The 22,596-nt window shown below is 44.7% G+C and overlaps 1 long non-coding RNA gene across 5 annotated transcripts in view; it reads right to left on the bottom strand.

Moving 5' to 3' along the window:
• The window catches only part of LOC138829394 (uncharacterized), a 92,117-nt gene that overhangs the window by 2,443 nt on the left and 67,078 nt on the right, over positions 1–22,596 (bottom strand). For 2 of the 5 annotated variants that reach the window (XR_011372576.1, XR_011372573.1), the window contains exons 1-4: positions 14,667–14,818; positions 6,631–9,813; positions 925–992; positions 373–452 (exon numbers count right to left, since the gene is read on the bottom strand). This is a non-coding gene — a long non-coding RNA (uncharacterized lncRNA). Of the gene's footprint in view, positions 1–372; positions 453–924; positions 993–6,630; positions 9,814–14,666; positions 14,819–22,596 lie in introns of those variants that run through there. The other 3 variants (XR_011372575.1, XR_011372574.1, XR_011372577.1) reach the window with 2 other exon arrangements.

Below are 22,596 nucleotides of genomic sequence, written 5' to 3'. Positions count from 1 at the left end.
AGCCACTGAATTAATGAATTCTACCGTCTCCCTTGTGCTATGGTTATTATTTTTTTCTTTTTTTTTCCAGGGCTGAGGACTGAACCCAGGGCCTTGCACACGTGCCAGGCGTGCGCCCTTCCCCTGGATAACCCCCCAGCCCCACTGTGGTTATTATTATGTGAAATAATAAATCTTCCTCTCACTGAAATGAGTTAGGCCTTCTATAATTACACCTAAAAGCAACCAAAATTATGCTTGAGTCCTAAGGGAAAATAAAAGGCATCTAGAAGTAATACAAGAAAAAAAATATAGGTGAAAAATAAAAATAAAGGCTAAAATGCATTAGGTGCATAGGGCTCTGAAAAATCTCCCAGGCCTGAAGAAACTCACCTGGAGTTTCAGAAGCCAGCTCCAATTTACATTTAACCATCTAAGTCTAGTTGCTATCAAGTTCTTATAGGCAGTGATCCCTGAGAAGAGGAAGAAAAATGAAAGGGAAATAAAATTAAACAACTGCCAGTGGAGAAACCAGCTTTACATGATCAATTTCCTTCCAGGGAATCTCTATTTGTCTGAAGAGAATTTCTTCATCAGATCCCTGGCCCCAAGTCAGAGACAGGTATATGAGGAGGAGACAGGACAGGGCAGCCTAAGATGGACAGTGACTCATCTGGAATGGAAGAAAGAGCTAGCATGTGGCAGAGACTGAGCCCAAAGCTAAGCCTGACTCGATCCAGAACCTTCCCAATGCACTGTCATGCCAGAAATGAAAGCCAAGCTGCAAAGCCACCAAGAGCTGCTTCTAAGCCATTCTGAAAAGTGCCCACATTCACCCAGGCGTCTCACCAGAGACCCCAGGTATAGTCCAGCAGAGCACTTGAAAGCAGAAACCCAAGAAGCAAAGCAGGTGGCCTGCATCCAAATTCAAGAAATGTAACTCACTCAATTGTCACTGTGGCCAGGCCTGAGATTTCCAGTCAGTCCCCTACACTCTAGCCTGAGGACAGGACCTATTAGGATGAGACCATATAATAAGACACGGATGAAGGCCCTGTCTGACTGCCACTGCCATTAAGAACAGCATTATAGATGGGTGCCCATGGCGCATGCCTGTAATCCTAATCAGGATGCTGAGATCTGAGGACCATGCTTTGAAGCCATCCTAGGCAGAAAAGTCAATGAGGTTCCTTATCTCCAATAAAGCAACAAAAAAGCCAGAAGTGGAGCTATGACTCAAGTAGCAGAGTGCTAACCTTGAGCAAAAAGCTGAGGGACAACTTCTAGGATGGTGGTGTGGGGAAAGACTAATACCACAAGCCCCTTTAGGACAGGTGCTCTCACTTATGCCCATTTCCTTCAGAGCATTGCATAGCCCTCACCTTACTGACTTGCCTCTCCCTGTTTTAACACAGGATATTCACTTGGCCAGTCTATCTTGCAGCATCCCTAGCAAAGCAGCTTTTTCTCTGGGGTTTAACCAAGGAGCCAATACTGTCTGTGATTGGTTAACTGTGCACAGTCCAGAATCAATGATACCTGGGGTCCATCTGGCTTGGCCATCTACTGTTGTAGCTTACAGCATATTGTTCAACACTTCTGTTTTCTTATAATAGTTCTTGCTCATGGGTCCTAACGGTCACAATAGAATAACTAATAGGGTTACTTGTGTACACACACACACACACACCACTGCAACAGTACTACAAGGGAAACAAGGCAACTCAACAGGGAGCTTCAGGATTCAAACATCTACCACATCCTAAGTATTTCCTGTTCCTTCTTAAGTAATTATTAATATTATTCCTATTTTGGTGCAAGTACTGGAGAGTGAACTCAGAGCTGGGACACTGAGCCCCACTCAACTGGGGACTGAACTATCCCTAAGCTTTTTTGTTTTTGTTTTTTGTTTTGGGTCTGGTCATGGGGCCTGAACTCTGGGCCTGTGCACTGTCCCTTAGCTCTTCAGATCAAGGCTAGCACTCTACCACTTGAGCCACAGCACCACTTCTGGCTTTTTTTTTTATTACTTATGTGGTGCTGAGGAATGGAACTAGGGCCTCATGCATGCAAGACAAGCGCTCTACCACTGAGCCACCTTCCTAGCCCTTCCTTAAGCTTTTTCTGCTCGAGGCTAGTGCTATACCATTTGAGCCATACCTCCAGTTCTGGCTTTTTGCAGGTTAATTGGAGATAAAGAGCCTCACAGACTTTTCTTTCCAGGTTGGCTTCAAACCAGGACCCTCAGATCTCAGACTCTTGAATTGCTAGGATTACAGTGGTGAGCCACCCGCACCTGGGTACAATCTGTTTTTTTAATGTTTTTTTTGAATGTTTTTTATATCTATTAGATATGGAGATTAGGAATCTCTGCTGCTCTCTTTTTTTCTTAGCTGTATTTTCTTTTTCTTAGCCCCTTCCTTAAATGATTCTTTATTTTTTATTTATTTATTTATTTTTATTTATTTATTTTTTGGTCAGGGGTCCTGAACTCTGAGCTTGGGCACTATCCCGCAGCTCTTCAGCTCAAGGCAAGTGCTCTACTGCTTGAGTCACAGTGCCACTTCTGGGTTTCTAGTGGTTTATTGGAGATGAGAGCATCATGGACTTTCCTTCCTGGGCTGGCTTTGAACCATGATCCTCAGATCTCAGCCTCCTGAGTAGCTAGGATTACAGGTATGAGCCACTGGCGCCCAGCCCTTAAACAATTGATTCCCTATCTGGTAAGAGGAACAATGATTTCACCTCCTAATGAGTAGGTTGTCACAGATAGCAGTCTGTGAGCATGAGACCTGTCATATAATAACTACTTACTGAAACAGGCATGACCTGTAAGGGCAGAAAGAAAAGGAGCTAATGAAGGGGACTCCAGGAGGACAAGGCAGCTCTTCTCTGATAACACTAAGAGCTCCCAGAGGTCAGGGATAGTATCCTCAGATCTATGACCCCACATGGACAATAGGCTGATTCTCTACATATCTGATGTCACAGCAATCTTAGTACCAAGAGTGGCTCCTTTGTGCCAGGACAGGAAGGAAGGAAGAGGACAGGGGGGCCCATAGACAGGCAGCTCCTGAAACAGATCACCAGGTGACAAAATGAAGACAAGAGTATAATCAGGAGACCATCACATCCTCTGCAAGCTTCTCCACCAGAGGCCAGCAGCAGAGGAAGACAGACAGCCCACTGTGGGTGAACATGAGCACCACACTGGGAAGGCCCAGAATGGTGAACCAAAGAAATATAGGAAGGGGAGAGCTTTGGAGATGTATATCAGCTCTGACTTTTACCAATCTTGAGATTGCTCCTCATGGTCCTCAATTTCCTTATCTGTACAAGGTGGAAAATTATCATCTTGATCAAATACAAGGACAGGGGAGCCCTTGTTCCAAAGAGAGACATAAATGGTAGTCATGTTATGGAGATTTTTTTTCTGAAGGTAAAAACTAACCTCCTAGCCAGATACTAGTGGCTAATACCTGAAATCCTAGCTACTCAGGAGGCTAAGATCTGAGGATCATGGTTTTCAGCCAGCTCAGAAAGAAAGGTAAGTCTTTGAGACACATAGCTCCAAATAACCACCAAAAAGCCAGATGTGGAGCTGGGACTCAAGTGGTAGAACACCAGCCTTGAGGAAAAACAAACAAAAAACAAACAAACAAAATCTCCTGGCCTTGCATTTAAGACCTAGCCCTGCATTCAAGCCCTAGGATCCGCAAGAAGGAAAAAAGGAGGAAAAAAAAAAAACTCTCCTCAAACAAGAATACAAGCTAAGAGGTTTTCAGCTGAATGCAACTAAAATAAAAATGGGAGAGCCCGTTGTTTCCTGAGGATGACTATTTATGAGGCCAATTTCATTTTCAAGTGCTAATGAGTCCCCAAAGCAGACCCATGTACAGCCTGGAGTCCAGAAGAGTGGGAAGACACCCAACCCAAACTTTGTGGAAGCTCCAAGGACACTTGTGGCGCTCAATCAGAGTGTAATGATCAGAGCAATAATCTAAATAATGAACAAGATAAAGTGTGGTGGAGGGGAGGAGAGAGAAGATACAGGTGGAAAGGAATAGTACTTAAGTTTTTTGTATTTCCTCAAGACAAACTTCTGTCTGGAATAGATTAATTCCATCTATATATTAATGTGGATTACTAATTAATGAGTTAAAAATGCTTTCAACACAAGAAGTGCTAAGAAAATGCTTAAAAATAATGAGTCTCTGGGTATGTCTCCAAAAGAAATATGCTAGCTTCTGTAATTTTCTCTCTCTCTTGTAACATTTAAAATGTTATGGTTTGCCAGGCATTGGTGGCTCCTGCCTGTAATCCCAGCTACTCAGGAGGCTGAGATCTGAGAACCGAGGTTCAAAGCCATCCCAGGAAGGAAAGTCCGTGTGACTACTATCTCCAATAAACCACTAGAAAACCAGAAGTGGCACTGTGGCTCAAGCAGTAGATTTCTCGCCTTGAGCTGAAGAGCACAAGGACAGTGTCCCAGCCCAGAGTTCAAGCCCCACAACCAACCAAAAAAAAATATTATGGTTTGAAGGAAATGGAAGGGAATCATGGAAATTCATTTAAAGCACAAAATCAGGAAATTGGAAAGCCTGGTCAGGTAACTAACTTCCTTGAAGTCCTATGAACACTATCAATGCACATTCCCCAGTGCGCTGAGAGCGCTGTTGCACACATCTGAGCTGCAGTTCATTCTTGGGATACTTGAGCACAGATGATGTCTTGAGTGTCTTCATAGCCCTGCCACACAACACTTTACCAGGTGCACAGCAAACAGTCAATAATATGTTACATCACCAGGTCTTCTCAAAAGAGATGGGCATGCCTAACTATGCAGGAAGCTGAGATCTAAGGATAGAAGTTCAAATCCAACACAAACAGAAACATCAAAGAGACCCTTACCTCTAATTCATCAGCAAAACCCTAAATTGGAGGTATGGCTTAAGTGGTAGAGTACCAGCCTTGAATGAAAAAGCTAAAGGACAGCACCCAGGCATTGAGTTTAAGCTCTAGTACTGACACAGAAAGAGATAGATTGGGAGGTGGGGGGGGGGGAGTAAAGTTTAAAAAAGGAAGAAAAAGATTTTTGGCATTGGAGAACTATGAAGGCCCACGGACTAGGTGATCAAGGTCAAATTGACAGTGAAAATACATCAACTTTGTGCTAAGAATGGCATTTACTTCTCTGGTTTTCTCCTCCCAAATCCATGAACTTCAATCTAAAATCAAAAACACATGAGATGAATCCCAACAGATTCTAAAGCATGTCTGACTAGGGCTCCTCAAAACCATCCAAGCTGCCCCCAAACAAGGGCAGTGTCAGAAGCTGTCACAGCCAAGAGGAGCCCAAGAAGCCATAGCAACTCAATGTGAAGAGGTTTCCTGGAAGGATTTTACAGAAGTAGAAACAAGCCTGAGAAGACCCAGAGCCCAGCTAAAGTCTCACAGACACAGTAGGAACCCCAACCTTCCCTCATATCCACTTGGTGAAAAGATTCTCACTGACAAGCTGATGATGCTTTCTTTACATGTACAGTGACAAGACCTTTGTAAATTTGTCACTGAAATGCAATGCTCAGAAGTGGTGCTGTGGCTCAAGAGGTAGAGCGCTGACCTTAAGTTGAAGAGCACAGGGACAGCGCTCAGGCAAAGAGTTTAAGCCTCACGACCACCACCAAAACAACAAAAAAACAACTAATAATCCTAAAATGCAATTCTCCTTCTCTGGAAACCCCAACTTCTCTTGAACACAAGTCCTGTATAATTTGGCACTGAAGCACCTCATGGACCTCAGAGCATCATGTAGCGAGAGTCAAAACTGAGGCCCAAAGTGGGAGCCAGTGTTTTCCCAATTTCTAGTTTAGGATCTGGTGCTCTACTTGGGCTGATGCTTCAACACTGGCCAGATCCAAAACTCTCCCTTCTATCCTGCACACACCAAGAACCAGTTTAGGACTCTGGGATAAATTCAAAGACCAGCTTCTGGTCTTTGCTAGCATTGTGGCTGGTGTGGTGCAAGGACATATGTGTGGAAAGTGGTTTGGTATTTAGCTACATGTCCTTTTGCCATGGGACACTATGCCAGAGCCACACAGAAAGTCCATCCCTGGCAGGGTAAGGATCCAGACATAAACACACAGCTTTCAAGGGGCTAGGAAGGTGGCTCAGTAATAGAGTGCTTGCCTCACATGCATGAGAACTTGGGTTCAATTCCTCAGCACCACATGAACAGAAAAAGCTGGAAGCAGCAAGTGGTAGAGTGCTGGCCTTGAGCTGAAGAGCTAAGGGATAGCACCCAGGTCCAGGGTTCAAATACCAAGACTGGAAAAAAAACACAAAAACAAACAACCACCACCACAACAAACAAAAACAGCTTCCAACTAGGGTGTGTGGAAAAGGCAAAGTTCTGCAGGCTGGCGAGGTGGCTGCATTTCCTTCCCCTGTGTGGGCCCCATCCATCAGCCTCCCTGAGGGATCTCAGCTACTTGTAGGGCACATTTTCTAAATGTGAACCTGTTTTTCTTATGAGAATCAAAGTGCTCCAACTAACTGCAAGATCATAAATACTCAAAAGTGACTGTTAATAGCAGTGGCAGTTTGCAAAATACCAAATGGCAGCAAGAAGTGGATATCATAACTTACCTTCTTTGCTTTCCCATGTTCACAGAGGTGTTATGCAGGGTGTTTTTTTTTTTCCTGGTGGTTCTCTTTTTTGTTTTGTTTTTTAAGTGATGAGATCTTCTTTCAAGTAGGTTCACAGGGGCTCCCTGGGACTTCAGGCAGTACCTTGAAAATTACTTAACAGATACTAAAAAGAAAACCAAAGAAGCCTACAATTCCAAGCCTAAAAGCTAATTTTAAAAATATGCCTAATATCCCAATGCTAGTGGCTCATACCTGTAATCCTAGCTACTCAGGAGGCTAAGATCATTAAATTATGGTTCATGGCCAATGCAGGCAGGAAAATCTATGAGACTCTTATCTCTAATTAACTAGAAAGAAATGTAGGAAGTAGAGGTAAAGCTTTCGTGGTATAGCACCAGCCCTGCATGAAAGAAGCTAAGTTTACCATTCTTTTACACATGAAAAAAATCAGGTCCCAAAAGGTCATTTGTCCAGGCCACTCAGCTACAGGACAAATTGGGAGATGTGAACAGAAGGTATCTAACTTTAGAACTCAGGGCTTGGCTCTCACCCTGCTACATTCCCAGTCAAAGCAGACCAGAGAAGGATGGAGGACCTCAGCAAAAACCATCCCTGTGGCCATGTATTGTGGTACTCAGGAAACAGAGGCAAGAAGAACACTAAGAGTATGAGGTAAACATGGGCTACATGGACAGATCCTGTCTTAGAAAAACAATCCTTGTGCACAGGAGCAGCCTAGGGACTATGTGAGTATCACATTATGGGAACCTGTCATTATTAGCTCAATGAACAAAAGGATAAACTTTTAGAAAATAGCCAAGATCCCTATATGAAATGGTGGACATAGAGGCCTAGTTTTGCCACCCACTGTCTTTTTGGCCTTTGTTCCTTTATCACTTAAATGGTGCAAATACCACCTTCTCATTGTTAAGACAATTTTGGTGAGCTCACATATGTGAAAAGTTCTTTGAAAAACACAAAGTGCTGTATAAATTGTGTTATTAATGAAAATCTCTAAAAATTGAGTCAAGTTGCTAAAATTCATTCTCTCAGATCCCTTTTCCAGAGGCAGAAAGTGAGGGGAAAAGAGATGAAAATAACTTGCCTAAAGTTCCAACATTGAGAAGGAATGTCACATACATGGCAGGAGGTCTGGAGTGTCATTTGTTCTTCCTGCCCTCCAGTCCATCCTGTTTACCAATGCACACACACATGCAAATACACACACACACACACACACACTCCCCTCTTTAGCAAACAAAGGTGCTGGGCAAGTAATTGCTAGGCCTCAGAAGGAGGACACTAGCACTTCTAGTGTCACTGCTGTGACCTTTGACCAAGAGGAGAACTTTCAGCACTAGAACAGAGCTTCTCCCATACAGATAACATTGGGGAGAGCAGAGGGTCAGCAGCCCAGTACTACTGCCAACAGTAAGGAAATAACTCCAAGTTCCTCGTACTTGCAGAATCCTACACACTAGACCATTTTCCTCGGTCCTCATCTCCTCTATTTTCTGACATTCAGTAACATTGTAGAAGGATAAGTTACAGAATCCTACAATCAGGGTTCATAGGAACTCAGATCCTAAGGATTGCCTACTCTAACTCCTCCCATCTGGCATTCCAATTTCCTCCAGTTTCAACTTTGAATTCTTCCAAGGATGGGGAGCTCACTACTTCAGGACCAGCTGACACTCCCCCACACTTACCGAGATTCCATGATAGAGCAAGCACACAATGTAGCAGGGATGAGGCACATGAACCTTCCTCAGGACTAGCCACAGGGTAGAGGGGCCCAGTACAAAGTGACAACACAGCACCTTTTGTTCAAATATTAATACTTTCCAGATAGCAACAGGAGAAGGTTAAACTAAGAATAAGCCTTTTTCTGCGTCAGCCCTAGAAATTGAACTCAGGGCCTGGCACTGCCCTGGAACTTATTTTGCTCTAGGCTAGCACCCTACCATTGAACCATAGCACCACTTCTAGTGTTTTGTTGTTGTTGGTTGTGGGGCTTGAACTCTGGGCCTGGGCACTATCCCTCAGCTCTTCCGCTCAAGGCAAGCACTCTACCATTTAAGCTACTGTGCCACTTCTGGTTTTCCAGTGGCTTACTGGAGATAGGAGTCTCATGGCCTCTCCTGTCCAGGCTCATTTTGAACCTTGATCCTCAGATGCAGCCTCCTGAGTAGGTAGGATTACAAGTGTGAGCCACCAGCACTTGGCCACTTCCAGCTTTTCCTTGGCTAACTGGAAATAAATGTCTCATGGACTTTCCTGCCTGGGCTGGCTTCAAAACAATGATCTTCAGATCTCAGTCTCCTCAACAGCTAAGATTACAGGCATGAGAGACTAGCGCCCACCCTAATTACAAGCCTCTGTGCCTCTGCATTGCTTCTGATATTAAATTCAGTGGGCCTGAATTCATCTATTGGCTAATACTACTAGTCATTTACTTAGTTGAGGTAATGATATCAATTTCTGGGGCATAAATAAGTTAACTATTTAGGAATCTTAGAATTCAGAGTAAACACCATTTTTGTGCCTCAAATACTACAAGTTGCATTTTAAGATGTGCAATGAGGGGATGGGAAGGTGGCTCAGTGGTAGAGTGCTGGTTTTGCATGCATAAGGCCCTGGGTTTGATCCTCAGCACCACATAAGAGAAAAAGCCAAAAGGGGCACTGTGGCTCAAATGGCAGAGCACTAGCCTTGAGATGAAGATCTGAGGGATAAGGAGATGTGAGGGGAGGGATGGGAGGGGAAAAACAAAGGAGGAGGCAACAATACTTGATAAGAAATGTACTTATTACCTTGCTCATGTAATTCTAACCCCTCTGTACGGTATTTTCACAATAAAAAATTATTAAAAAAAAAAAAAAAAAAAAGCAGAGGGATAGTGCCCAGGCCCAGAATTCAGGTTCCATGACCAAAAAAAAAAAAAAAAAAAAGTGCACTGAAATGCATGCTAAAGTTACACACTTAGGTACAGAAAGAGTTTGAGGAGTAAGTAATCTGTACATCACCTCATTCAAAGCTGCAGACTGCTCTTCAGCTGCTGGCTCCTGACACCTCTGCAGACCATGAAGGCACCAGGCAAGAAGAATCACAGCCATCACTGAGGCTGGAGCCAGTTTTGTGGGATCCAGTGTTGAGTTGCTGGAAGGCAGGGAGAGGCTCCTTAAAAAATATGAAATTAAGGCACTGTCAGAATACATCAGTAGCCGGGCGCTGGTGGCTCACGCCTGTAATCCTAGCTACTCAGGAGGCTGAGATCTGAGGATCGCGGTTCAAAGCCAGCCCGGGCAGGAGAGACCGTGAGACTCCTATCTCCAATAAAACCACCAGAAAACCGGAAGTGGCGCTGTAGCTCAAGTGGTAGAGCGCTCGCCTTGAGCTGAAGAGCTAAGGGACAGCGCCCAGGCCCAGAGTTCAGGCCCCACGACCGACAAAAAAAAAAAAAGAATACATCAGTAAGTGATGACATGTCACCCCATCTGGACTGTCCCATTGCAAGATCCCCAGCACCACCGAAGAGGAGGATCCACCAATATATCAGATGGCCAACTGTTAAGAGATTCTCAGAGTGGAAGGAAGGGGGCTCAGGCCTATGGTGAATATGACACTGGCCACCACCCAAACTCAGTGTGTTAAAAGTTATGGATTAGATTGAATTGGTAAAGAAAGTAGAGCTAGATTGGTACTGGTGACTCACACCTGTCATCCAAGCTAGTCAGGAGGCTGAAGGCTGACAATCATGATTTAAAGGCAGTTTCTTCAGAAAAGTCCATGAGCCTCTTATCTCCAATGAAACAGAAAAAAAGCTGGAAGTGCAGGTGTGGCTCAAGTGGGAGAACATCAGCCTTGAGAAAAAAAGCTTGGTTGACAAAGTGATGCCTGGAGTTCTAGTCTCAACTCCTGAAGGGGAAAAAAAGGAAGGAAGGAAATGGGAAGGGGAGAGGGGGCAAGGGGATGAGGGAAGAGGAGGGAAAGAAGGAAGGAAGGAAGGAAGGGAGGAAGGGAGGAAGGGAGGAAGGGAGGAAGGGAGGAAGGGAGGAAGGGAGGAAGGGAAGAAGGGAGGAAGGGAGGAAGGGAGGAAGGGAGGAAGGGAAGAAGGGAGGGAGTGAGGGAAGAGGAATCCAGGACACAAGAACTATCCTGGGATATGGAAGGGGCTAGTGTGGATATGAGACATTGAAGAGTTAAAAGTGGCTTCGTTTAGAAGCAGTAACCCTTCTGCTGCTCATATTAACCTTGGGCCCACCTGAATTTCAGAAACCGTCTTGTTTGTGCTGAAACTGCTAAACCATAGATTACTTGAACAAAGCTACTTTGAAGTCAGGCCCCACTTTGTACTATAGCTGGCCTTGGGTCCCCACAAACTTCAGGAGATGACCAAGCTGGCCCAAGATAAACAGACCCTGTGAACAAACCCAGACCACCAATTATCCCAGCTACAGCTTATCAGAACCCAACTAGCCAGGAAACTCCCTGCTAAGCTTTAACTGCTCTGGAATGCCCTTTAAGACCCAGCCAGTTTGATAACTCCCTACAACCCCTTATTGCCTTGGAATGCCCTGCTGACACCTCTTGTTGCCTTAAATTTGTCAGTCTGTGATTTCTTTTTTTTCTTCTCCTTTTATCCCTTTGTAGTTTTTGCCTTTATAAACACTGTGAAATTTCAGCTCGGGGCTTCCTCCTAAGTTCTGCTGAGTCAGTGTGTGGGACAAAGCCGGAGCTGCAGCCCACCTGAATAAAGCCTTGCTTTTGAAGTGATCTTCTTGGTGGGGGTCCTGCAACAGGCGTACAACCACATGAGTTTGAGTTCCAGCCAAGCCTGGGTGGGAGAAGCTACTCTGCCTGCAACCTTTTTCTCACCAATGCCCCAAGCACTATTGCTTCTCCATATATTTGCTTATACTTGCTTTCTCTAGTTCTGAAGACAGAAATCAAACCCAACTCAGCTTAGCACCTGCTAGCTAGGAGCTTCAATTGTATTCTCCCCAATGTATCCTGGGGAGTATTTCCATCAGGTCTTGCCATTCTGGTCCACTGTAACAGCCCAGCCTTGATGCCTAGCCCTGAGGGCAGAGATGGGGGAACACCCTGACATCTTGATTGTCCTTTTCAGAAACATGGCAGGCACTTGACCAGTCACAGATTGATGAGTGACTGCTACACAATGCCAGAGGTGAAGAAGGGCTGGGGTACAAAGACTGACTGGAGTAGCATTCTGAAAAAGCCATAATCTCTGGGAAGTAGAAGTGTGGCTCCAGTAGGAGAGAACTAGTAATGTGCAAAAAGCTAAGTGGGAAGCCCTGAGTTCAAGCCCCAGTACCAGCACCAATCAATCAATGAGAAAAGAGCTACAATGTGCTCTCAGTGCCATTGGTGATGTGCAGGATAACCCAGCACCAGGGCTTTGGTGCCACACACTGTCTCTAAAAAGCCAGCAGAGATAGCAGACACCATGTCCTTTTTGCTGAGCTTCCTGTAACACAGACTCTTGCAGGAGCAGCCTAAATTCATTTCTTTTTCATTTCCTTGGAACACCACTGCTGCTAAACTAGGACAAATCCTAGAACAGGCCACCCACCTGCCCACCCACCTGTAAGGCAACATGGATTTAACCTGACACCAGGAGATCTCATCTGAGAGCATCCAATTATCAAAGCCAATTATCAAAGCCAAAAAAAGTTAAAAAAAAAAAAAAAAAAAGCCCAGGACACAAAGGATAAATCTGGAGTGAAGATGTGCTCCTTCTTGCCAGGCCCAAAGAAACATAGGTCCCATGGTTTCCTTACTTACAATAACTAGTATATGTCAGGGACAAGCAGAAAAGGTCAAAAGCTATGTACATATGACCAAATAAGATGATGTCAAGCGAAATGAACCCCAAGATAGGGACACAAGTTTTGTCTTTTTCTTTCTTGCTATGGTTTCTAACATATTTATAATGTACCATGTGATTTTTTTTTGTTTCTTTGTATGTTCTTCCCCCAAGGTATACCCCCTGTTTTCACTGTATTTGATGTCAATGCCCTGTATCTTGTATATACAGTTTTCTAATTTGGGGAGGGAAAGGGAAAAAACAAAATATTTAAATAGGGATACAGGTTGATCCATTGTAACAATGAGATGTACAAGACACTATGTTGAAAAATGAACTTTACAATTTAGGCATGGGTAGGGGGTGTGGGGGTTATGGAGCGTATTTGTGGAGGTGGGAAGGAAGGGATGGTAGGGGAAAAGCAAAAGAGGAGGCAGCAATGCTTGATAAGAAATGTACGCATTACCTTACTCATGTAACTCAACCCCTCTGTACAGCATTTGTACAATAAAAAATGTATTAAAAAAAAGATGTGCTCCTTCTCATCAATAATGCTCTTAAGCATTTAGGTGTTTTCATATCTATTACTTCAACTATTCTTATAAAATTTTCCTGAAAATACTCCAAATTATAGAGCTCAGAGATAATTGTCCTCATTTTACAGATAAGGGCATTGAGGTTCAGAAAGGCTCAGAAAGTGGGCTGGTGCAGGGTTCAAGTAGTAGAGCAACTGAATAGTAAGCAGCAGGCTCTGACTTCAAATGCTAGTACAACCAAAAAAGAGACAGAGGAAGGAAGGCATGGAGGGAAGGGGAGGGAAGGAGGGAAGGGGTCAGGGCTGACATGAAAGGAGGGTAATGAATGATCCCACACTCTAACCACTCTACAATATTCTCTATTCTGCATTCTAAAGAAGTTTGAAAGAGGGGCTGGGAAGATGGCTCAGTGGTAGAGTGCTTGCCTTGCATGCCTGAGGCCCTGGGTTCGATTCCTCAGCACCACATAAGCAAAAAGAAAAAAGCCAGAAGTGGTGCTGTGGCTCAAGTGGTAGAGTGCTAGCCTTGAGCTGAAGAGCTGAGGGACAGCGCCCAGGCCCAGAGTTCAGGCCCCACAACCGGACCCAAAAAAAAAAAGAAGTTTGAAAGAATGGTTTGATAGTACCTACTACAGTTTCAACTGTCAAGGGCCTTTGTTTGCTAGGCTGGTACTCTACCAAAGACTGGTACACTACCTCTTGAACCATACTTCCAATACTGCCTTTTCCTGTTTTTTTCAAGACAGGAGTCTATTCACATCTTTTTTTAAAAAAAATTGATACTGGTACTTGGGCTTGGACTTAAGGCCTTGTGCTCTCACTTGTCATTTTTCCTCAACTCTGCTGTTCTTGAACCACACCTCCACTTCTGGCTTTTTAATAGTTAAACAGAGAGAAAAGTCTCACAGATTTTTCTGCCTGGGCTGGTTTCACACTGTGATCCTCAGATCTCAGCCTCCACATTAGCTAAGATTATAGGCATGAGCTACCAATGTCCACCTTTTATCTATTTTTCTAGAGCAGCTCCAGGGACTCCTTGAGATTTATCTGCCAAGTAAGAAAGTTTTATTCCTAGGAAAATTCTGTCCCCATGTTCTCAGAGCCTGTCACTACCTCCCCCACAGCCTATGGGAACCTTGTCCCAGACTCCCTATGTTAGCAAAATGAGCTCCCTCCCCATAGTTTAATACACTCCTTTTCCTCTCCACAGCTGAGCATGCTCCCTTCTTAGGCAACACTAGGCCCATTTAAAAACACAGTAAATAATCAGCCTCCACAAACTTAAGATGGCATTTCTCTGGAGCAGCTACAACCATATAAGGCAACAAGAGCCCCTTAGTGTGACCTTCAGGTCTGGGCAGATGCAGGGCCTCTTATCTATTATTTGGACAGCAGCCTAGTCTGCCATGATGAAGCCCCTGGCCCTCACCAGGGTCACTACCTCCTAGTCACTTGTATCACCTCTTAATCCTCCTAGGTTATACAGGTCACCTCAGAAAATACCAGATGATTCTTCTCACTGCTACCCTGTGAGAAGGGGTCTTGCCAGCCCCCCTCCCAGCAATAAACCTACCTTTGTTCTCTGTACCTACCTTTCTCGTGGTTCTCTGACAAAGTGCAAATACTGCTCTTTTTACCTAAAAATCATTTACCATCCCTCTAAATTACCTATACTCCCCAACTCCATGGTGCAGAGCATAGGTGAAGTGATTTCTGTTTTTAAATCTCACTGGATTGTGGGTTGATCACCTCCTATGGTTCTTCCAACTACAAAATAGGATGAATATATCTTTGTCTCCAGTTGGTTGATCTCAGCAGACTTAAACCTTTGGAAAGAAAAAGGGTTTCTCTTCACCTTATGTGCTTTTCAGAGACCACTTACTATCAGTCTGTTTAGTTCCTTAACAGTATTCTTAATTGTTGGGTGCCAGTGGTTCACACCTGGAATCCTAGCTACTCAGGAGGCTGAGATGTGAGGATGGCAGTTTGAAAACAACCTGAGACGTCTGTGAGACCTTACCTCCAATTAACCACCAAAAGTCAGAAATAGAGATGGGCCTCAAATGGTAGAGCATCAACCTTTAAGCAGAACTAAGCAAAAATACTCTGGCTCTGTGATCACACCCCAGTACTGGCACAAAACAACAACAACAAAAAGTCCGCAGCTGGGCGCTGGTGGCTCACGCCTGTAATCCTAGCTACTCAGGAGGCTGAGATCTGAGGATCGTGGTTCAAAGCCAGCCCGGGCAGGAGAGACCGTGAGACTCCTATCTCCAATAAAACCACCAGAAAACCGGAAGTGGTGCTGTAGCTAAAGTGGTAGAGCGCTTGCTTTGAGCTGAAGAGCTGAGGGACAGCGCCCAGGCCCAGAGTTCAAGCCCCACGACCGACAAAAAAAAACAAAAAACAAAAAGTCCACAGTTCCAATAACCACTGTCATATTTATTAATTTGCTTGTTTACCACCTAGGTGTCTCTTCCACAAGAATGTAAGGCACATATCTTGCTGGTTACATAGTTGGTACAACAATAAATGTACTGAATGAATGAATGAATGAATGAATGAATGAATGAATGAATGACTCGATCCATCAAACAACCAATGAATCAATCTTATTTGCATTTGACCACTGTCTAAAGCCCACAATATCTCAATTGCAATAACCAAATTAGGTACAATAGTCAAATAACCTCATGAAGTAGGATAGATAATAGCTTTCTATTTTTCTTCAGCATAAAAATAAAATTAGTGCACAGAAATGGAGGGACAAAGGATGAACAAAAAGCAATGGTAAGCCTGACACCAGTGGTTCACACCTGTAAGCCTAGCTATTCAGAAGGCTGAGATCTGAGGATCACGTTTCAAAGCCAGCCCGGCCAGAAAAGTCCATGAGACTCTGATCTCCAATAAACCATTAGAAAACTGGAAGTGGTGCTGTGGCTCTAGCTGCAGAATGCTTGCCTTTATCTGAAGAGCACAGGGATAGCGCCCAGGTCCAGAGTTCAAGCCTCACACCGACAAAAAATAAATAAATAAATAAAACAGAGGAGAAAGCTGCAAATACATGAAGGCAGGAGCCAGCTCCTCCCTAGAGCCTCCCTCTGCTACCATCCATTCTGCTTTCCACTTTTTCAGACCTCTCTAAGAAGTCTGTCTCCCTTCTCATGATCAGTCATGGAGCAGAGCATAACTTTTCTGGCAGATGTAAACTTCTAGAGTGTACATCAGGGGCTGCACCTTGGATCCCTTGTGCCATTCATGATGTCAAGCACACAACAGGCTCTCAAATGGCCTCCAATTCTGTCACACTCCTCCCCTGAAGAGCTGGAGTCTGGTTCTCTTCCTGTACAGAGGCAGCATTTCAGATATTATTTCTAACTTAATGAATAGAGCTTCTGCCCCGGCCCGCGGGGTCGGTCAACAAGGGCTCGAAGAGGAACTGACCTGAATGAGAGACAAACCAGACACGAGGAAGGAGACCAAGACAGGGTTCTGATCAAGGTCTCAAACTTTATTTTTTACACAGCAGTATACATAGCTCGCTGAGCAGGGTAATTAGCATCAGCAGGTCAATAGGGTTGCTAGGCACCAAAACTGCAAAGTATATCTTGCAAAAGGTCATAGGTGGGGAATCTTCAGAAGGTGCCAATCAATGTTGTCATAGGTAAGTTTTAAGGCTTAGTGGCTCTTCTTTTTTTGGGTCCAGTCGTGGGGCCTGAACTCTGGGCCTGGGCGCTGTCCCTTAGCTCTTCATCTCAAGGCTAGTGCTCTACCACTTGAGCCACAGCGCCACTTCTGGCTTTTTTCTTTTTGCTTATGTGGTGCTGAGGAATCAAACCCAGGGCCTCAGGCATGCAAGGCAAGCGCTCTACCACTGAGCCACCTTCCCAGCCCAAGGCTTAGTGGCTCTTATGTAAAGTGGTGGAGGTTCTTATGCAAAGTGGTCGTGCCAAGCAATGTTTTCAAACAGGGTATCAATAGGCTCCAAGGCTTAACAGCTCTTATCAAAGGTAGTAGCTGTGTTTTCTAGCAAACAGCACTTGGTTCCCAGCAAGCTTCAAGTATCATGGACATGTTCAGAGACTACATTTAGGTCAAAGAGGGAATAGAGCTGTCAGCTTGATCTTTTCCTCCTTCCTGAATCATTTGGTCTAGGGAAATCAAGCTACAACACAACACTGTGAGCAGACCACCCAGCTCCAGTTGAGACCCCAGAAGGGTGAAGAGCTAGATATCATGACTACAATCTCACACGAACCAGACCACTTCATACAGCAAAGTGCAAATCCCTGACCCACAGAAACTATGAGGTGTTTGTTCTATAAGTCACCAGATTCTAGAATTTGTTAGGAAAAGTGAGGAGAGGAGCAGAAGGGAGGGAAGGGAGGGAAGGGGAGAGAAGGGAAGAGGGAGGGAAGTGGGGGAGGCCTCTAGCAAAGGCTAAATCACACAGCCCAGACATACTCTGCTCCAGCCAACTCTGCTGGAAACTAGTTTCACCTCTTGCTCTTTCTTTTCCAGCCCCAAAGCCCCTGGCAACCACACAGCCCTCCTGGAACTATGCTCTTCCTGCCCTTTTACATTTGCTTTTTCCTGGGGGAGTGAGGAACGGGGAGGGTCCTTTTGCTCTTCCTAACATCCCTTTTCCATTTTATTTGTTCTATTCAATGCATTTTAAATTTTTTATTTTTCACAGCCTTTATATATATTGGCTGTGACCATTCCCCACATTCATTTGATCATTCCCTCCCCCCACCCCGCCTCATCTATCTACATTTAATGTTTTGAACCATATGGACCAATTCGAAGTTTGTACGTGGGCTGGGAATATGGCTTAGTGGTTGAGTGCTTGCCTAGCACACATGAAGCCCTGGGTTCAATTCCCCTGTACCACATAAACAGAAAAATAAGAAGTTTGTGTATATATGTGTGTGTGTGAGTGTATATGAAAGAGACAGAGACACTGACAGAGAGAGAGACAGAGGGGGAGAACAAGCATTCCATGTAGTAAGAGGCAGGTGGTTTTCATGCAGTCAATGTGGCTGGGAACAGAGGTGGGGAAGACAGGAGAGGAGGGGACCAGGAGTAGTTTCCTACAGGAGAGCCAGGGGCATTATTCACATTTCCAGAGATCACTATGACTGATGAGTAGAGAAAGTCATAAAAATACCACAGGTCAAGCACATCTTTGCCTCAATTTCAAAATCTAAAACATTAATAACTTCTTAACTCATTTAGCAACAAAATCTGATCTAAAAAGACACGTGTATTAATAGTCTTTATTTATCCAATTCATGTGTTGTCTGAATACATTTTGGCCATGGGGGGAGGGAGGTGCCTGATCACAGGGAACCAATTGCACTGTGCCAACATTCCTAATTTTAAGAACACTTGTGTGGATGTTGCAGACTGACTGCTTGGGTCCCTTCTGCCAAATTCACCAATGTGCCAGAATTTGGGGTGATTATTTCATGAGGAGGGAGCCCCAAGAGTGGGATTAGTGTCTTCATGAGAAGAAACAGGAGCTCTCCCCTGAACACTGTCTTCACCCCTAATTGTTAATTGCAAAAAAAGCAATTAGCTATAAACTAGCACCTTGACCATGACCTTGACTCTGGCAGCCTTGAGCTCAGACTTTCAGTTTCCCCAACATGAGAAATACAAGATTCTGTAAATCCTCTGTTCAAGTTCTGTTCTCTCAGCTCACACTGACAAAGACCACCAATTATCAATATTTTAATTCTCTGCTGCAACACAACCATCATTGCCCACTATGCAGAATGCGATACAGCCATTCCAGATGTTGACCTTCCAACTACCACAGTGGTGTGAGACCCTTCAGGGGGAGGATGGTGGCCAGGCATGGCCTCTCCAGGTCCAGCTCCTGGCAGAACAACTGCTCTATTTAGCTGTGCACAGGATGGAGATCAACATCATCCAACACCAACATCTCACACCACCAATTTCCTTCCCTATGCCTTAGCAGAGCTTTCAGTAAGTTCTCCGCCACTAGGTAAATAGCATGGCTTTCCCCTCTCCAAGTCCCACTCGGACTCTTTCTTGAGAACTCTGCCACGGCCCTGAGCAGAAGGTGTTTGGAACCATTTCCTCAGCCATGTGATGGCAACTCAGATAGTGGCTGCTCCTACAGCTGATATTCCTATGTCCTTTACAGTTTTTTTTTTAATTTTGGTGCCAGTCCTGGGGGTTTGAACTGAGGACCTGGGTGCTGTCCCTGAGCTTCTTTGGCTCAAGGCTAACACTCTACCACTTCAGCCATAGCTCTATTTCTGCTGCCCAGACTGTCTTCCAATTGCCATCCTCAAATCTCAGCCTCCTGAGCAGCTAGGATACAGGCTTGAACAACTGGCTCATTAGCAAATCTCTCATTAGTCTATTCTCTTGTTTTATAGTTAAAAAATCCTCTGTATTAACCTGGTTGAAGCCTGACTCTGAATTCTAAAGTGTGTCCACTACAGAGGGTCTAGGTTAAGAGAACCCACACTGGGCATAACAATGGCATCACTATCACAGTTATTAAGCACCAGGTACTATTCAAAGTGGTGTGTGTGTGTGTGTGTGTGTGTGTGTGTGTGTGTGTGTGTGTGTGTGTGTAAACTCATTTAATCCTAAAACCTATCCCCTGAAGCACTAAGTAGTATAATTATGTCCATTTTATTGGGGAGGGTCAGTGCTAATCAGCCGGGACAGGAAAATCTGTGAGATTCTTTTTTTTTTTATTTGTCTGTCACGGGGCTTGAACTCTGGGCTTGGGCATTGTCCTTGTGCTCTTCAGCTCAAGGCGAGTGCTCTACCACTTGAGCCAAGGTGCCACTTCCAGTTTTCTAGTGGTTTATTGGAGATAAGAGTCTCATGAAAGGTGAGCGCCCCCGTGGCTCACGCCTGTAATCCTAGCTACTCAGGAGGCTGAGATCTGAGGATCCCAGTTCAAAGCCAAGAAAGTCCGTGAAACTCTTATCTCCAATAAACACTCAGAAAACCAGAAGTGGCACTGTAGCTCAAGTGGTAGAGAGCTCGCCTTGAGCTGAAGAGCTGAGGGACAGCACTCAGGCCCAGAGTTCATGTCCTATAATCGACAAAAAAAAAAAAAAAAAAAAAAAAGAGTCTCAAGAACTTTTCTGCGCGGATTGACTTGGAACCATGATTTTCAGATCTCAGATTCCTGAATAGCTAGGATTACAGACTTGAGCCATCAGCCCCCAGTGTCTGTGAGATTCTTATCTCTAATTAACTACCAAAAGAGCCAGAAGTGGAGCTGTGACTCAAGTGGTAGAGCACTAGCCTTGAGCAAAAGAGGTTAGGGACAACACCCAAGCACAAAGCTCAAGTCCCAGGAGAACGTCTCCACTCTCCCTCCCCCCAAAAAATTAAAGAAATGACAAAAGAAAGAGATTAAGAAATGTATTCAGGCTGGGCAGTGATGGCTCACACCTGTTATCTTAGCTATTCAGAAGGCTGAGATCTGAGGATCATGCTTTAAAGCCAGCTTGGGCAGGAAAGACCATGCTAGATTATTAGACTTTCCCAGAAAACCTCACAGACATCCAGGTACAGAGAATAAAGAAAAGTTTATTGCCAGGAAAGGACCCGGCAAGAAACCTTCTCACAGGGGAGAAGTGAGAAGCAGCACCAGCTATGTCTAAGGTGACCTATATAACCTAGGAGGTTTAGGAGGGGCTAGAAAGGACGAGGAGGCAGAGACCCTGGTGTGGAAGTGTGGGCCAGGGGCTTCATAATGGAAGATGAGGATTTATGGCTACTGTCCAAATAGTAGATAAGGGGTCTCTCAACTGCCCAGACCTGAAGATCACTCTAAGAGGCTCTTGTTGCTTACATGGCTTATATGGTGGTAGCTATTCCAGAGAAGAGCCATCCCAAGGTAGAGCGTGTTGGAGGCTGATTATTTACTGCCTTTACCAAGTGGGCCTGGTGTTGCCTAGGAAGGGAACATACTAAGCTGTGGAGAAGGGAAGGAGTGTACTAAGCTATGGGAAGGGAGTTCATTTTGCTAACTGTCCATGAGACTCTTCTCTCCAATTACCCATCAAATTACCCATCCAATTACCCAGACACAAAACTGTGGCTCAAGTGATAAAGCTCTAGCCTGGACCAGAAAGGCTTAGGGAGAGCGCCTATGTTCTGAGTTCAAGTCCAGGACCAGCACCAAATAAATAAATCAATAAATAATGTATCTAAACACATATAACTAAGACAGTGATGTCTGGATCAAACCCAGACAAAACAGAGGTCTTGAAAGGTTGGTATTAAGGCAGAATGAGAATGAGGCAAGGAGACAAGGGGTAGTAAGGAAGGCAGTCTGAAAGGTACCACATGGCCTTTACTGGGCTCTCAAGGTCATGTCTGAAATTCACTGTCTGGCAGCAGTACAACAGGTCTGAAGGTCAGAGACTGGGTCCCTCCCTCTAGGAATATTGGAGTACCAGTCTGGGGTACATTCAGTATTCGGTAAGAAACTGATGGATGACTCACATGTAAATGAAGCAGAACCATAGACTCAGCCAGCAGCCCTCAATCAGGCTGAGACTGCACAGCAAGGCCTGGAACTGGAGTGTACACATCCTTCCCAGGATCATCCTGGGCTTCTCCCTGACTCACCTGGCCCAGCTATAAATGCTTGACAGAGGTAAACAAAACAATTAGTTGGCTGCATGACTTAGCTACTAAACACAGTATTCCATGAACTGCAAGGTAGACTAGGCAGACCCAGCTCTGCCTATGGCCCAGCTTCTCCCAAACCTGGGGACTTTGACTACTCCTTGCAGTTTTCCCAGTCCGGACTGCTGTCTGTGCTGCACCTCTGCCTAGAATCACATGGCTTCCCACCCCTTCCCTAGCCTTTAGGGCCTGGCTGAATCATCACACTCAACTTGAAAAGAATAGTCAGGGCTTCCCTTTTCAGGAGGCCAGGCTCTCCCATGAACTTGCACACACCTGTACTCACAGAAGCCAGAGAGACACACTGCATTCTGGGATTAGGACTTCAGGCTCTGCAGGCCAGTCAGCATTTCAGCAGCCAGCTGTGTGGCCCTGAGTGAAGCATATCTCTTGCCCTATGCTTAGTACCCTCATCCATAAAATGGAGCAATTATGGTCCACATATTATTAGGCTGATGTGATCATGAGCAGGGTACCAGATACTGCAATCCTAGTTAATGAAGAGGCTTGATAAAGAGAGTCACACTTCCAAATCAATCCGGGCAGAAAAGTCTGCAAGATTTCATCTACATGGAAGGCAGTGTGTGCTTGTGATGTCAGGAAGAGCGGCAGTCTAGAATAAATGAATCACATTCAGGTATTCACTCAGGCAGGAAGTGAAATCCTATCATAAAAAAACAATCAGTAAAAAACAGGGCTGCAGACATGGTTCATTTGGCAGAGCACCAGCCTAGCAGAGTCCAAACCTCAGAACCCCCAGCCCCCTAGAGAAAAAGAACAATAATATAGAGAGTACTTAGTACTGCACCAGCAATAACTATTATATATGATGAATATCCTGAGCTCAGATGTTGCAGATTATTTGGCATCTGGATACCTGCAGGTGGGCACAGTAGATGAA

The sequence above is a fragment of the Dipodomys merriami genome, unplaced genomic scaffold (genome assembly GCF_024711535.1).
Source record: "Dipodomys merriami isolate MVZ:Mamm:240054 unplaced genomic scaffold, mDipMer1.0.p SCAF_1703, whole genome shotgun sequence".
Lineage (NCBI taxonomy): Eukaryota > Metazoa > Chordata > Mammalia > Rodentia > Heteromyidae > Dipodomys > Dipodomys merriami.
Note: the sequence above shows the minus strand (reverse complement) of the source record. Positions and strands in the feature narration are given on the sequence as shown.